Source organism: Entelurus aequoreus, linkage group LG05, assembly GCF_033978785.1.
Source record: "Entelurus aequoreus isolate RoL-2023_Sb linkage group LG05, RoL_Eaeq_v1.1, whole genome shotgun sequence".
NCBI lineage: Eukaryota > Metazoa > Chordata > Actinopteri > Syngnathiformes > Syngnathidae > Entelurus > Entelurus aequoreus.
This window is the reverse complement of record NC_084735.1, coordinates 77,188,387-77,206,797: the sequence shown is the minus strand read 5'-3', so window position 1 is coordinate 77,206,797 and position 18,411 is coordinate 77,188,387. Positions and strand designations below refer to the sequence as shown.

At 38.9% G+C, this 18,411-nt stretch overlaps 1 protein-coding gene and 1 long non-coding RNA gene across 2 annotated transcripts in view; one reads left to right on the top strand and one right to left on the bottom strand.

Moving 5' to 3' along the window:
* doc2b (double C2-like domains, beta) overlaps positions 1 to 18,411 on the bottom strand; it is a 302,553-nt gene that overhangs the window by 226,197 nt on the left and 57,945 nt on the right.
* The window catches only part of LOC133651053 (uncharacterized), an 88,396-nt gene continuing 86,178 nt past the window's right edge, over positions 16,194 to 18,411 (top strand). Inside the window, exon 1 of the long non-coding RNA XR_009826365.1 lies at positions 16,194 to 16,328. This is a non-coding gene — a long non-coding RNA (uncharacterized LOC133651053). The remainder of the gene's footprint in view (positions 16,329 to 18,411) is intronic.

The window sequence follows — 18,411 nt, the reverse complement described above, 5'->3', positions numbered from 1 at the left end:
GGAAACATCTGTTTATCTAATAAAATGCTAAATGGAAACATTGGTTAGTCCATTCATACACGGAAACACTGGTCAGTCCATTCAAATACACACACACACACACACACACACACACACACACACACACACACACGCACGCATACACATGCACACACACTCACACACACACACGCACATAATATAAACATCTGTCAGTCCAGGCACAAAATATACAATTTAACCCTCAAACACACCTAATGGAAATACCTGTCTGTCAATTCACTCACTCTTCACACACACACTGTACCATCTGTTTGTCCATTCACTTACAAAATGTGCCCCAGCAAAGACATTTTGCTCGATGGTGGCCATGTTTTTCAACCGATCACGCTGAAATTTGACAGACGTGTGTTTGTCAGTCGCCTAATGCTGTGTACCAAATTTCACAGTGACTCGGCAAAACCCCGGAGCGCTGCAAGCTACGTTGGCGAGGGACTGTTGCAGCGAAGGCATCAAGAGAGGGATTAAGTTAACCCCAACAGTTAAACCCCAAATCATGACGGCAAGTTTTGAAGCCTGTAAGCTGAGGAGAGATACAAGAGATTACGACTTATGAAGCAAAGCTCGGTAAAAGGAAAATACAATATGTGTTTTTTTTCTGTTAATAGGCGGATTAAAAGTGCTAAAATTGGAACTTTTTGACTCCGGGTCTTGGCGGAGCGAGACGGTGCATTGGCACCATGCGTGGTTTGCATCCGACCTTTGCGGTAATTGCTTTTCCTTCGAGCCCGCACATCCATGCGGGTTGCAGACACGCTGGAGACTGAAGCGTTAGTCAGCGGATGATGGAATCTGTGAAACCATTCAAGATCATTCCTTCTCACCGGAAGTAAACGGAAAGAAGAATAACACTTGTTCCCAGGCTGACGCACAGCTTGCAATTATCAGTTGTTGTTTTGTTTCTTTTATTTCTCAACCTTTCCAGAAAAAAATATTATACAATATGCCAATTTTGTTGTCTATGAAGTCTTTTTGTTGACTTCAGAGCATACTTGGCAACCCTCCCGATTTTTTCGGGAGACTCCCGAATGTCAGTGCCCCTTCCGAAAATCTCCCGGGTCAACCATTCTCCCGAATCTCTCCCGATTTTCACCCGGACAACAATATTAAGGGCGTGCCGTGAAGGCACTGCCTTTAGCGTCCTCTACAACCTGTCGACGCGTCCGCTTTTTCACCATACAAACAGCGTGCCGGCCCAGTCACATGTTGTGTGCGGCTTCTGCATACACACAAAAGTGACTGCAAGACATACTTGATCAACAGCCATACAGGTCACACTGAGGGTAGCCGTATAAACAACTTTAACACTGTTACAAATATGCGCCACACTGTGAACCCACACCAAACAAGAATGACAAACACATTTCGGGAGAACATCCGCACCGTAACACAACATAAACACAACAGAACAAATACCCAGAATCCCTTGCATCCCTAACCCCCCCCAACCTCCCGAATTCAAAGGTCTCAAAGTTGGCATGTATGCTTCAGAGTAGTTATTAAAGGCCTACTGAAACCCACTACTACCGACCACGCAGTCTGATAGTTTATATATCAATGATGAAATCTTAACATTATAACACATGCCAATACGGCCGGGTTAACTTATAAAGTGACATTTTAAATTTGCCGCTAAACTTCCGGTTCGAAACGCCTCTGAGGATGACGTATGCGCGTGACGTAGACCGGCGAACACGGGTATGCCTTCCACATTGAAGCCAATACGAAAAAGCTCTGTTTTCATTTCATAATTCCACAGTATTCTGGACATCTGTGTTCGTGAATCTGTTTCAATCATGTTCATTGCATTATGGAGAAGGAAGCTGAGCAAGCAAAGAAGAAAGTTGTCGGTGCGAAATGGACGTATTTTTCGAACGTAGTCAGCAACAACAGTACACAGCCGGCGCTTCTTTGTTTACATTCCCGAAAGATGCAGTCAAGATGGAAGAACTCGGATAACAGAGACTCTAACCAGGAGGACTTTTGACTTCGATACACAGACGCCTGTAGAGAACTGGGACAACACAGACTCTTACCAGGATTACTTTGATTTGGATGACAAAGACGCAGACGTGCTACTGTGAGTATGCAGCTTTGGCTTCTAAACATTTGATCGCTTGACCGTATGTGCGCAACTTTTTTTTGCGTATGTACGTAACTTTTTTTTAAATATATAAGCTTTATGAACCTTGGGTTAGGTGAACGGTCTTTTGGGCTGAGTGATTGTGTGTGTTGATCAGGTGTTTGAATTGTATTGGCGTGTTCTATGGAGCTAGGAGCTAGGAGCTAGCATAACACGTACCGTACCGTACGTGCGCGTCACGTACGTAACTTTTTAAAAATATATAAGCTTTATGAACCTTGGGTTAGGTGAACGGTCTTTTGGGCTGAGTGATTGTGTGTGTTGATCAGGTGTTTGAATTGTATTGGCGTGTTCTATGGAGCTAGGAGCTAGCAGAGGAGCTAGGAGCTAGCACAACAAACACGCAGGTGTTATTATGCAGGATTAATTTGTGGCATATTAAATATAAGCCTGGTTGTGTTGTGGCTAATAGAGTATATATATGTCTTGTGTTTATTTACTGTTGTAGTCATTCCCAGCTGAATATCAGGTCACCCCCGGCTCTCACAGCATCTTCCCTATCTGAATAGCTTCAACTCCCCACTAGTCCTTCACTTGCACTTTACTCATCCACAAATCTTTCATCCTCGCTCAAATTAATGGGGAAATCGTCGCTTTCTCGGTCCGAATCTCTCGCACTTCATGCGGCCATCATTGTAAACAATAGGGAACTTTGCGTATATGTTCAACTGACTACGTCACGCTACTTCCGGTAGGGGCAAGCCTTTTTTTTATCAGATACCAAAAGTTGCAATCTTTATCGTCGTTGTTCTATACTAAATCCTTTCAGAAAAAATATGGCAATATCGCGAAATGATCAAGTATGACACATAGAATAGATCTGCTATCCCCGTTTAAATAAAAAAAATTCATTTCAGTAGGCCTTTAAGAGTCAATAGAGTACTGCTAACAGTCACCAGGGACATTCAACAAAATAGTTTTGGGGGCCACATTTCCAGAAAGCTAAGGACCGGGGGGCGGACTTCTCCCTTCCCAATTATTCTTGTTTTGTATATTCCGGAGGCATTTGATTTTTGGTATATTTATTTTCTCTGTCGCGGCTGGTTACACTCGGCCATGCTTTATGTTGCGTTTTGTTAGTGTTCTCCGGTGTTTAGTGTTTTAGTTCGTCATGTGCTTTTATTTTGGCGGCTTTCCCGATTTTGTTGGTGTTTTCCCGTGGCGGCTTCACTTCTGGTTTGCAATCAAGACTATTTAAGTTGATCCTTTTTCTACCTTCGCTGTCGGGACATTGATGTTATTATCTGTCCACTGGACTACAGAGGAGCCTTTTTGATACTCCACATTTTCAGCAGTTTTGTTTTGTTTTCTGTCCGGAAAGAGCACTTCTCGCTTTTTGTTCACTTATCAATAAATACCCCTTTTTTTTAAAAGTCACAAAGTCAAAATCACAACAACCTTTTGTCATCGTTTGACATGCACAGAGTTACAGGAGTGTAGAAGGGGGCCTTAAAAACAACAGAGCACTCAGAGGACGTAAAATATCTTTGATTAGCAAGTTTGCATTCAGTCCTTAAAAGCAACAATGTGCTTCTGTCCAACGTTCCCTCTAAGGTGCGCGCCTGTGCAATTGCGCACTGCTCAAGCGTCCTCTGCGCACGGCAAATCTATGCCACGCACAAAATCAAATAAAAAAATAAGCGCATAACAATTTTCGACACGACGCGGACACGACAGAGAAAACAGTTTTTGTCATCATTGTTCAAATATTGTAACGTCTGTTGAGACGCTTTGAGGACATGAATTCCATCGATCACTTTACTGAACAAAACGTTTTATTGTCGGCCATAAACACATCATCAAAACATTAGTAAAAAAAATGATATCTAGCAAAACTGGTCATTTTCTGCAGTACAAACCAGACCAAAAGCAACTTTGTTATATCAACAGCAGCCGCTCGCTCTTTCTCACTTGCGCCAACACATGCACATATGGCACTTAGCCAGTGATGCGTTTACAGCCACACAAAAAGTCGGACAACTCCAACACCACACATAAAGTGTCATTCCAGGTTGTTACACTATGATTTACCAATCAAATGTGTGCTTATTCTAGTGTCATTTATTAGGAATCTTAATTTATAAATATGAATCATGAAATGCTGTTAGTATATTAAATAAATACTAATAAAAACATATATTTTTTAAAACAGGAAGTTGCAGGAATGTACACATGATCCCCTGCTTACATCTCATTGTGCAACATGTGAATGTTTTAATGGGAACTTAATGTAATGTCTGAAAGGGGTACAAATTATTTCCAAAGCATGCAGGACCTCAACCCAGACAAACAATACAAGTACACAGTTCATGAAAAACAATATTTTTTGTTATTGTCATTGTAAGTGGGCCTAAACACTTATATTAGAAATGCAAATGACTGCTGTCATTTGATTATAATAATAAGAGAATGTTGTCTGTCTATCTGTGTTGGCCCTGCGATGAGGTGGCGACTTGTCCAGGGTGTAACCCGCCTTCCGCCCGAATGCATTTAGTCAGGCTTGGGACAGGTGTGCTGCTGGTGTAGCCACAGTGTGCACGTCTGATGTTGCTCACATGGGCTCCACTGAATGCTCAGGGGGGTTTTTGCCTTTGCTCACACACATGAAAAATTAGAGGGAACATTGCTTCTGTCCTTTTTTAAAGGATTTTTTAATGTTTTTTTCAGTAGGCGACACTAGGAGCACCCGGAAGTAACTTTGGGAGTGGTTAAAGTTTGGTACTGTTGCAGTCCAAAAGAGTGGCGTCTGTGGGCGGAAGAACGAGACGACTATTGATGATCATTCAGCTCTCTTGTAATAATTGCAGACATGCGAGACCTTTTGTCGGCCAAAATAAAGACTTTTTAGCGGACGTTTGGGAGCCAATTAACTGTGAGTCCGGGGATTAATTAGAAATGACCGGTCGGGCCAAATGTAAAAAGTCTGGGGATCACGACTGAATGAGCCGGCCAGACAAACGTGTACGCGGGGCCTCATTAGAATGATCTACATTTCAATTCCAATTATTAACACTATTCCTTCGGACGTGCGAAATCAAAAGGAGAGGCTTGGAGAAACAAAAGATGGCTCTCAGTGTGAGAGGTGAAGCCGGGAGGAGATTAATGGCTCTCTTCACATTTACAATCACTTCTATCAACATTAGGTCAGTGTAAGCAATCCAGATATTTGCTCTGAACACACACACACACAACATAACCAACTGTGGGCTTCATATACGCTACATAAAGGCAATGAAATAAATCACTAAAATGTCAATTAATTCATAAAATGTATCATTAATTTATTTAAATGTTCTGAAATAAAGAAATAGGTTCTTGAAACTAATAAAAAAAATAAAAAAATAAATGAATACATACATTTTTCATAACATGAGTGATTTCTAAAATGTTGCTAATTTAATTTAAAACATGTATTCTGAAAGAAAAACACAAATAAAAAATAAATATAATTTAATAAATAAAGAAATAATATCCTGGTAATTATTTGTGAAATTAAAAAGAACATTATTAAAACAATAAATGTATTAAAATATATATAATATATATATATAAACGAAAAAATAAATAATCATTTAATGAATAAAGAAATACAATTCTGGTAATTATTTTTTTAAATTAAAATGCAATTATTAAAACAATAAATGTATTAAAAAATTCTGTAGAAAAACAACGAAAAAAATAAATAATAATTTAATGAATAAAGAAATAAAATCCTGGTATTTATTTCAAAATAGACAATTAAAATGTTCTGAAAGTAATACACAAAAATTGATCGATGTGAAATCAATACATTTTGGCAAATAATCTACAAAATTGACTATTAACAAATTAAAATGTTATTGATTTGATGTTGTCATAATAGAGATACAGTACATTCAGAAATTTAAAAAAAATATATGAAAATGACAATTAAGTTAACGTTTAAGTACCAATAATTGTCACACACACAGTAGGTGTGGTGAAATTAACCTCTGCATTCGACCAATCCTCAAGTTCACCCCCTGGGAGGGGAGGGGAGCAGTGAGCAGCAGCGGCCGCGCCCGGGAATCATTTTTGGTGATTTAACCCTAAATCTCAACCCTTGATGCTGAGTGTCAAGCAGGGAGGTAATGGGTCCCATTTTTATAGTCTTTGGTATGACTCGGCCGGAGTTTGAACTCACGACCTACCGATCTCAGGGCGGACACTCTAACCACAAGGCCACTGAGCAGGTAATTGAAATGTTCTAAAAACATAAATAAATTGGTCATGAATTATGTTAATATTGTCCCATTAAATTAGTAAGTAACATTGTCATTGTTTTTCACATTTGAGGTATTAATTGTAACTCATCGCCCTCCCTGTCCCAAAGAGGCTATCAGGGCGATTTGACGTCATTCTCCTGGTTTTACCAGCGAGGTCTGCTGGCGGTCATTCATCATTTTATAGGAGGAGCGCTTGCATGAATTAATTGACCATCCATTTTGACTTGTTTGTATTATGTGCTTCACTCTACTATGCAGTGAGTGTGTCTACTGAAAATACTAATAATAGTGTAAAACAGTGGGATTTCTTTAAAAGCGAGAGCAGGGCCTATAATAAAGTTAGAAAGCTAAAGGGTTAACCACATTTTCTGAGAAGGGGTTTTTTCCAGTATTTGTGGGGAGATTTCCGAAAGGGCTTGTATTTATTCGAGGGCGTCGTGATGTGGCGCCTGGCGGGATGTCAGCACAGCATTCTCAAAGAATCGCTCGCGTCTTTCTTTTCCTTCTGCCCCTGTGGGCTCTGTAAACCAAAATAACAGCTACCAAGCGAGCATCATTGAAGGGGACACCATCAAAGATAGCTTGTACTTAAAAAATGAAAAAAAAAAAATCCATATACAAAGGCGTAAAGCACCTCCATTAGTGTGGCCGAATAAGAATGTGATGTACAGCAGCACAAAGTAGGGCGAGCGAAAGCAAAAACATGTGGACCACGGAGGCTTCATCACCAGGAGCAGTCAAGCAGGACTCTCAACTGCACCTTCAAAACCTCTCATTTCGCGTATTACTACCTCTCATTCCCATCACGTCACACTTGTGCTCGTTTGTAAAAGCATCACACTCTATAACAGGGGTCGGCAACCCAAAATGTTAAAAGAGCCATATTGGACCAAAAATACAAAACAAAAATCTGTCTGGAGCCGCAAAAAATTAAAAGCCTTATATAAGTGTTATAATGAAGGCAACACATGATGTAAGTGTCTATATTAGCTATTTTAGCCTACTATCAAAGGCTCACGCAAATCTTTGTTAACACAAATTTTGTATTTAAATTTTTATTCTACAAATTTTTGCAACATTGGAAATGTCTCAGAATGGCCAAAGGTGTGTGTCCAAGTTCAAGGAAACAACAGGCTGTCTTCTTCTAATGGATTTATTCCAATCTTAGCAAGCTGGGTAACGTTTCCTGTGGTCTGGAACAACATGGCACACAAACAACGATGACAAATGCAGCCAATATTACATACAGATAACGTGTCATGAGACATACAAATATAAATGAAATACACAGAGGACATTAGTAAAGGAAATTAAATGAGCTCAAACATACCGTATTTCCTTGAATAGCCGCAGGGGCGCTAATTAATTTAAAACCTCCTGTCACTCCGGCGCTTACCAGAAGCCTGCGAGATGGCCAAGCATGCGCTAATTATTTTAAAACCTCTTCTCACTCCGGCGCTTACCTTATCATGAAAAGCACATTTAATAAAAAAAAACGTTATTATTGTCTTACCTTTAGGTATAAATGAGTCCATGCCAGCTCCTTTTGAAGAAAAGCATCGATATAGAAGTCTTCCTTATCTTTCTTCAGTTTTAAAAGTCTCTCTGTCTCGATGGAGATCTTCCTTTTAAGTATTACCTCCTGCTTCGATTGAAAGTCCAGTTTAGAAAACTGTTTTATTTTAGATATGTAATCCTCCATGGTAAAAGTCCAAGCAAACAATGGCTGCGCTGCCGGTTGTCTTCTTCTGCAGCACTCTTCTGCAGTACCAGCAGTCGCAAGAAGGATCACTAGCGCCCTCTACCACCAGGAGGCGGGAGTCATTTAATGACTCATATTTGACCCGGCGGAAGTGCCAAGCATGCGCTAATTATTTTGCGAAACGAGTGTGACCCGGCTGTAATTCGAGGCATGCGAATACCATATTCCCGGCGCCAATTCAAGGAAATACGGTACCTACAAACGAGGCATAATGATGCAATATGTACATACAGCTAGCCTAAATAGCATGTTAGCATGGATTAGCTTGCAGTCATGGATTGGCCAAAATATGCCTGATAAGCGCTCCAGCAAATCAATAAAATCAACAAAGCTCACCTTTGTGGATTCCCGCACAACAATAAACGTTTGGTGGACAAAATGAGACAAAGAAGGAGTGGCATAAAACACGTCTTTCTGCGGCAGCATCGGAGAAAGTTGTACATGTAAACAAACTACGATGAGTTCAAGGGTCGCTGAAATTAGGACAAAACGGTGCTTGCCAAATATTCTCATCAGTGAAGTATGTATAACATAAACAGTGCGATTTCTATCAATTAGGAAGGTTTGTGTCGTGTTTGTTCTCCTACAGAAAATATATTAAAACAAAATTATTATTTTTTTTTCTTCATCTTTTTCCATTTTTACACATCTCTGAAAGAGGTCCAGGGAGCCACTAGGGCGGCTCTCAAGAGCCGCATGCGGCTCTAGAGCCGCGGTTTGCTGGCCCCTGCTCTATAAAATACTTATGACCATATTTGGGCAGCCTGTCTAATAAGTAGGTAAGGGAAAATGATGTGTTTATGGGAGCTGGGTAATTCTGCCGTCGCAGGAACGGTCCAAAACTAATGTAGTGGAAGGTTTTAATACAGTTATATCTTAATTTTTTATGTAAGTACTGTGAAAGTGGAACTTGATTTCACAAATACTACAAATTGATTCGTAAATATAACTTTTAACTATCTTAAAAACCCTTTAGTCCAGGGGTGTCAAACTCAGGGGCTGCATGGAGGAAAATCTATTCCCACGCTAGCCGGACGGGTAAAATCATGGCATTAAAACTTATAAAAAATTAAGACAACTTCAGATCGTTTTCTTTGTATTACTTTGTACACAAAAAAAAAACCAATCACATTCTGAAAATGTACATATTACAAATAATGCTCCTGGCGAAACACTTCAAGTTAGTTGAAAATTCTGAGGAAAAAAAATTGGTGCCGTTTCAAAACACCCATAAAGAACACAATGAACTTAAGCCATTAAACTTTAAGCACTTCCTGTTTGGCAGTTTACCATTAAAACGTTTGGAAAAGAGTGTTTCCTCAAACCGCTGCATTGGTGAAATCCGCAACTGCCACAACACATTCATTCATCATCATTCAAATATCACAATCATGATATAAACAGAACAATTGTCAAAATGACACCATTGTCGAAATCAATGTAGTAACATAACTGCTACCTGAACCAATGTTAACATAGTAGACTTAAAAAATAGAAATAGAACAAACTAGGGTTGTCTCGATACCAATATTTTGGTGCCGGTACCGGTACCAAAATGTATTTCGATACTTTTTTAAATAAAGGTGACCACAAATATGGCATTATTGGCTTTATTTTAACAAAAAATCTTAGGGTACATTAAACATCTGTTTCTTATTGCGATCGAGGAACAATTTTGTCCTTAAATAAAATAGTGGACATACTAGACAACTTAACAATATACACTCTTGTACTTGGTATCATTACAGTGGATGTCAGGTGTACATCCACCCATGGCATTTGTTTACATTGTGAAGCCGGTGAGCTATTGTATCCTCCTAGGTGTGTAGTGAAGCATGTTTAGCTATTCCTCGTCCTGCAGGGATGATACTTGTAAGAAACTCACTTTATTTGTCGCCATGGAGGCGAGGATTAGTGATTTAGAAGTAGCTAAAACACTATCGATTGCGGATGGGCATTAGCCGCTAACTAGCTAGCCATGTCTTAAAGCACCTCTTACTTTCAGTGTTGTAACTTCACCTTTATCTTTAGTTTTTAAGCCAAAATGCGTGCATTCTCCCTTTTCTGTCTACACACCTGGTCTGTTTGTAAGTACTCCGTGATTGTGCGCTGCCGAACATGCTCCTCTGCTCGTTAAAACAGAAATGTCACGATGTGACGACGACGCACCATCATGCCTGTAAAAAAATAATAATATGGCGTACCAGGAATTTTTAAACAGAGTATAGTACCCTTTTTGATTCATTAATGCCGCGATACTATACTAGTACCGATATACTGTACAACCATAGAACAAACACAATAAATGTAGAAACACACATTTTTACAATGGAGTTCAGGATGCGCATCGTGCATTCAACCAATTGCAAACGCATGGAACTTTAACTAAAAAAAGATGATGGTCAAGTTGACTTAAGTCTTTGCATCTTACCGTTTCGTTATGTTATCCGTTGAGTGGATTATTTACAATGAAAGAAGATAATGTGTGTCGATGCTGCCATCTGCTGCCTGCCACAACAGAAGCAGCTGATTGCTTGCACCTCTGCTGATTGGAGTATAGAATAGAATAGAATAGAATAGAAAGTACTTTATTGATCCCTGGGGGAAATTCAGCACCACAGTTCGCTCACAATGGACAATAATAATGATAAATAATATAATATATACAATAATATGACAGTATAACTGCCACACTCAATATGACAGTTATTTAAACATAACTCCTAAACTACACGTGAAAAATGGCTAATAATGCCTGAAATAATGCATCCTTGTGAGTTTTACTCGAAACATATGCTTTTTTAAGGCTTGCAAACACAAAAAGTAGTTTTTTTTCTCAATATGACAGTAATGTTCTTAAAATCCTGAGATAATGCGGAAAAAAGCAATACAAATGTATTCCAACATAATTCCTAAACCAAACATGCAACATTTTTAAAAATCCCTGTAATATTGAATCCATGTGAGTTTTACTAGAATCAGTTGTTTTTGTAAGGTTTGCAAATACAAAAATTAGGTTTTACTCACTGACAGTATACTGTCACACTCAATATGACAGTTATTTAAACATAACTCCTAAACTACACATGAAAAATGGCTAATAATGCCTGAAATAATACATCATGGGAGTTTTACTCGAAACATATGCTTTTTTAAATCTTGCAAACACAAAAAGTATTTTTTTACTCAAGAGTGCTTAAAGTCAGCTGGCACGTCATTCTTAAACAATGTCATGTGTGACGTGGGTTACACTTGAGTTGCTATTGCGACATCTAGTGAACACATTTAGAACAGCAGTTTATTTCATTTTAAAAAATGCAGCTAATTTTTATACTTAGCAAACTGATCTTGCGGGCCACGGGCTGCCTGCTTTAGTCAATGCATGTACAGGCAATCTTTTATGTTTTTTTTAAGTTTTTACGTTTTAAGAAATAAGTCAGCCACTATACTAACGGTGTGGAGATAATAGGTCATCGAAGTTTCCAGTGTACATTCCGTTTTTATTGTATTATAATATTATCATTAAAACCTTACTGCGCTGACGAGACTGGACATGTTTCATTACCGATTTTTTTTCATCACTTTGGCAAAAAAATGTATTCTGTGCACAATTTCAAATATTTAAATGCAATTAAACATTGTAAATAAATAAATACAGTTTAGAATAAATACATTTAAAAAATTATAATAATAAAAAGTAATTATCCACTAACAAATGCACAACAAAATGATTGCGTAATCATAAATTAATGAAGATTAGTCATATCCAGGTTAAGGCTTAACGCGCACATTGTTAAATAGTCTGTGATCACGGCCAATTTTGCTTCAAAACAGAACTTTGGATAAAACTGAGGTTAATCAAAAAATAAATAAATTTTAATTAAAACGATTTGAATTGAAAATAAATACCTAAAAATTATGAACGTTAAAAAAACAGTAATTAAATAAACATAAAATAAAAATACAGTAAATAAAAAAATATATATATTAAATTGTAAATAAATAACAGTAAATACATATAAAATCAATACAAAACAATGTAAAACTACAGCAAATAAATTTTTGTAAAATAAAAACAGCAAATACATAAAAGAATACATTTCATATTGAAGCAGTGAATAAATAAAAATATAAACCTCCACAAAATAATTTAAAAAATCGTAAAACATTTTAACTGAATGTAAATAAATACATGTATAATACAGTAAATAAATACAAATATAAATAATTTTCAAAGAAAAAACTTCAAATAATAAAAAACCTAGATATTGCAAATAAAAACTGAGCTGAAAATGTCACTCTACTTGTTCCTCTGTATTTCAGTACAATTTTGAATGAATAATCAAACATGTAATTTGACTGTGAGTCTTTGCATGGAAACATTTGAGTAGCAGCTGTATAAGCCTGGGAATAAAAGAAGACTTGATTTTAGCGGCAATCAATGCAGCGTTTATCAAACAAAAGAAAAGCCCCGGAAATTTGCTGTGATTTCAAATGTCACTCAGTCCGTGGGTGGTTTTTTTTTTTGGTTTTTTTCGGTTTTTGTTTTTTGACCTTGCTCGAACCTGAGCTTCTCCACGGCGAAGCGCCTCAGTGTTCACGTTTCGTTTGAGTTCTACGCTGAATAGAGCGGCGAGTTATATAGAAGCTTCTCCCCATGTCTTCATCCTCGCACAAAGCGCCATTCATGTCTTCCAGGCAGACACCGACACAATCGTTAGTGTGTGTCGTCTTCCTGCACACCGACCCACACCTCAAACACACAACACCCGTTCGCCTGCATTCTGTACTCCCTGAACATTGGTCTACATTTTATAGGATCCTACTTGTGAGGACCAGGGACTTTTTAACAGTGGATGCATGAAGTGTCTCATTTAGGCAATTAAAACAAGTCATGTTTAGGTAAGGGTGATTGTTTCTTTGATTCACATGTTCCTCTCATATTAATGATCTTTGGCTAGTGTTTTTGCAGCATAGTGCTACAAGAACCTTGGATTTGTGTTTGTTTTTTTACTTTTTGCGATAGGTCCTTTAAAAGAGCAAAACACTCCTGCCATATAGAGGATCTTTGGACTAGCATTTTTTTATGCAATCGTTTCTCAAAAACAGCAGCGTACCGTTGCCATAGAGAGGATCTTTGGTCCGTGTACCTTCCATTCATTCTACTTCGAATTCTCTAATGCGAATCAAAAAACACATTTTAGACCATTTTCATATCTGAAACAAAAGTTGGACAACTATTTAATGAGACTTTTTTTAAAACGTCATTAGGACTCCTGCTGAACAAAGATGTTACCGTTATACTAAAAACATGCTAAACACGAAGGAAAAGCTAAAATGCTGCTTCCGGTTCAATTTGTCGTCACACAGATAACCATGCATTTTTGCATTTGGGATTAACATAAATTGGAATTTTGTGTTCATCTGGAAAAATAAAAATCCATAAAATGAAAACCGCACAAAATCAAATTTTATGGCAATATTTTAATGAAAATCAACCATTTTTTGTTTGTTTTTTAAAACTGCCATATACACTACCGTTCAAAAGTTTGGGGTCACCCAAACAATTTTGTGGAATAGCCTTCATTTCTAAGAACAATAATAGACTGTCGAGTTTCAGATGAAAGTTCTCTTTTTCTGGCCACTTTGAGCGTTTAATTGACCCCACAAATGTGATGCTCCAGAAACTCAATCTGCTCAAAGGAAGGTCAGTTTTGTAGCTTCTGTAACGAGCTAAACTGTTTTCAGATGTGTGAACATGATTGCACAAGGGTTTTCTAATCATCAGTTAGCTTTCTGAGCCAATGAGCAAACACATTGTACCATTAGAACACTGGAGTGATAGTTGCTGGAAATGGGCCTCTATACACCTATGTAGATATTGCACCAAAAATCAGACATTTGCAGCTGGAATAGTCATTTACCACATTAGCAATGTATAGAGTGTATTTCTTTAAAGTTAAGACTAGTTTAAAGTTATCTTCATTGAAAAGTACAGTGCTTTTCCTTCAAAAATAAGCACATTTCAATGTGACCCCAAACTTTTGAACGGTAGTGTATAATAAAAATCGAAAAACGGCCTTATATTTGTTTTTTGGATTTGTGTTTCAGAATTGGAAATGGAATGAACCGGACCATCTTTGATTAGTGTTTTTATTTTTGTTTTTTTGCAGTAAAGTAAGGCACGTTTATTTTTAGAGCTCAGTTCCTACACAAGACAATTCAAAATAGCATAACAGAAAATGACAAGAAGACAAAAATAAAATTTAAAAAAATTAAATCATCATAACAATAATCACTATAATTATTTAACATTGTTAACAGAACATTGTTTGCTAGTCTTTTTCTTTATGCAGGAGGTTCTTAAAAACAGCAGTTGTCATGATCGGTCTCTTTAGACCACTGGTTCTTAACCTGGGTTCGACCGAACCCTATGGGTTCAGTGAGTCGGCCTCAAGGGTTCGGCAGAGCCTCCGCCGCGGAGGTCAAGACACGCCCGACTCATCGTGTAAATAAAAACTTCTCCCTGTCGGCGTATTATGGATACCCACAAACAATGTTCCCTCTAATTTTCCATATGTGTGAGCAAACGCAAAAACTCCTTGAGCATTCGGCAGCGCACATGTGAGCGACGTCAGACGTGCACATGCACTGTGGTCACACCTGCAGCACACCGGTCCCAAACCTGATTAAATAACAAGTCCAATGTTTTATTGTTGTAATCAAATGACAGCAGTCATTTCCATGAGATTATTTTGTAATATAAGTGTTTTGACCCACTTACAATGACTATAACATATTGTTTTCATGAGCTGTGTACTGGTATTATATGTCTTGGTGGGGGTCCTGCTTTGGAAATAATATCCCTTTCGGATATCGCATTTAGTTCCCACTAAAACATTCACATGTTGCACAATGAGATGTAAACATTGGATTATGTGTACATTCCTGTAACTTTGTTTGTAAAATATATCTTTATTAGTATTTCTTTAATATAATAACATAATTGTATGATTACGGTTCGGGTTCGGTGAATGCGCATATGAAACTGGTGGGGTTCGGTGCCTCCAACAAGGTTAAGAACCACTGCCTTAGACGCATCCTCGCTCATCCATGTGGACTGGACACTCGCCGAGAGTTAGTGGACGGCCGAGGGTGGAGTCGGCTCTCTTGGTTGCTTTGTTGGGTCTGCTCCTGTCTCTGGCCATGCTCCCCCCACCCCAGCAGACGATGACATGGAACGCCGCAGATGCCAGCACAGTGGATATGTTGTTGTTTTTTGTTATTGTTTTTAATTTTGTAGCTGTATGTTGAAATGGCTTGTTACATCAGCTCTGCTCTTTTAATGTCCTTTGAAATTTGGGATGTTTCCCTCTTACACACATTCTTATGTGTGCTATGGATGGCAATGAGGTTTTTTTCCCTTGGCCTGAGTCTTAGACTGAATTTTTTTTTCTCACCCCCCATCGTTTACCTGTTTCTAATCTTTTTTGTAAGGGGTGCCGGAAGTTGGCAGACCTGTCGCCTTGTAATGTTTGTCTGATCTTGAATGGGATTGTGCTGAAAATCTTAATTTCCTACTCAGTGGCCTAGTGGTTAGAGTGTCTGCCCTGAAATTGGTAGATTGTGAGTTCAAACCCCGGCCGAGTCATACCAAAAACTATAAAAATGGGACCCATTACCTCCCTGCTTGGCACTCAGCATCAAGGGTTGGAATTGGGGGTTAAATCACCAAAAATTATTCCTGGGCTCGATACCGCTGCTGCCCACTGCTCGCCTCATCTCCCAGGGGGTGAACGAGGGGATGGGTCAAATGCAGAGGACAAATTTCTGTGTGACAATCATTGGTACTTTAACTTTAACTTAACTTTCCCCTCTGGGATTAATAAAGTATTTCTGATTGTGATTCTGATCCGGCGACACGGTTGGAGTGTTTTGCTTCTACTTCCTGTCTCTGCTCTTATGTTCCTGAGATTGACTTCCTGTGTCTCATGCCTGGTTTCTACTTCCTGTCTGCTCAGAGCGCCGGTTCCTCACCTGTTCCTGATTGGCAATCAGCAGGGTTCACCATTCAGCGCCGTCTCCGCTGGTTCTGCCCTGCGTGTGTCCCCTCGTCCGGCTATCGGTGAATTCCGTATCAGTAAGTTTTGCATTTGCCTCAGTTCCATTTTGGATCTTTGTTTACTTCCTTTTCCACCCACTCGTTGGCACACCTGTGGCCACTGCTTCAACCCTGGTTTTGCCGATAAATCTTATTTCTACCTGCATCTCGCTTACAGCAGGACGCTCCTGTCACATAGAAAATATTTGGAGGGTGTTTTTTTTTCTTGTGCATTAGGTCCTTCAAAACGGCAGCCAATTCCGAAATATACATTTAAATAATGACCACTATTAATTTTATAATATATATTTTTCCTTAAGCCCACACTGTGTTCGTTAGAAAGGTATAGTTTGGGTTTTGCCTTTTTTTTTCTTCTCCCTCCTCCTCTCTTGTTTTCCCTTTATTATATGGACTTTCACACATTCATGGATTACTATACAGATATGCACACATATAAACCCCCTCCCCAATTCGCCCTCGGCAGCATGCCGTACCACCCTCGTTGCAAATCTCAAGTTTTCTCTGTCGTAATGTGTGCTCATATGTGCTTATGTTTGCTGAGTTTTTTTTCCTAGTCCCACACTGCTACCTTGACAGGAGCATAGTTTGGGATTGGCTTTTTTTTTCACTCTTTTTCATTTTCCTATTTTTTTTTACGGGGCACCTTACTTGTGGCGACCCATCAGCCTTCCGGTCTTGTCTACCCTCTTTTCATGTTTGTCTTTGTTTCTTTGGACAGCTTGACTGTGAACACGTTCCGTTGTACTTTTTGGGTGCGATGACATATAAAGTGTCTTGTATCTTGTACTGATTTTGAAGCTTTCAACGTTTTGTGCCAGAGGGGATCGTTCCTCCTTAACCACACCGCCCACACGTCATCCCCCTGGTGGCCGTGACTGGGATATATCTATGGGGGCGTTTATGTTTATGCTCTACGACAGTGTTTTTCAACCACTGTGCCGCGTCGTGAGACATTGTCTGGTGTGCTGTGGGAAATTATGCAACTTTACCTAATTGGTCCAAAAAATATTTTTTGCAAATCAATATCTATAATAATGTGCCGTTGTCTAGTGCAGTGTTTTTCAACCTTTTTTGGTATGTAACGCTTAAACCAGAAATGAACAAAAGACAAGTCCCACTAGGAAAAGGCACTGAAGCATAGGGATGGCTATGCAAAACAAAAGTAAAACTGAACTGGCTACAAAGTAAACAAAAACAGAATGCTGGACGACAGCAAAAACTTACAGCGTGTGGAGCGGAGACGGCGTCCACAAAGTACATCTGTACATGACATGACAATCAACAATGTCCCCACAAAAAGGGATAGAGTACGCACTACTTAAAGGCCTACTGAAACCCACTACTACCGACCACGCAGTCTGATAGTTTATATATCCATGATGAAATGTTAACATTGCAACACATGCCAATACGGCCGGGTTAGATTAGTAAAGTGCAATTTTAAATTTTGCGCCGAAATATCCTGCTGAAAACGTTTCGGTATGATGACGCCTGCGCGTGACGTCACGGATTGTAGTGGACATTTTGGGACAGCATGGTGGTCAGCTATTAAGTCGTCTGTTTTCATCGCAAAATTCCACAGTATTCTGGACATCTGTGTTGGTGAATCTTTTGCAATTTGTTCAATGAACAATGGAGACAGCAAAGAAGAAAGCTGTAGGTGGGAAGCGGTGTATTGCGGCCGGCTGCAGCAACACAAACACAGCCGGTGTTTCATTGTTTACATTCCCGAAAGATGACAGTCAAGCTTTACTATGGAACAGAGAGGTCAAGCGAACACGGTTGGATTGGATCACACACACAAAGTACAGTGTATTATGCAGCGATCATTTCGAAAGATCGTGTTTCGAAGAGGGTCCCTTGCGAAGGGCAGGGATGGGCATCGCCACCACCCGTCGACTGGTGCTGAAGAAAGGTGCGGGGCCAACTATTTTCAACAGAGGGTAAGGATCTTGATTTCCAGTTTCCATAGTCATACTCACAGACATAGTCATAGACTACTCCATGAAGAATGAAATAAATTAACAATAAAATAGTCTACATATAATTATTGCTTCAAGTTCTAGTCAAGTTCTTCTGCAGTATAAAGTATCGTACATTT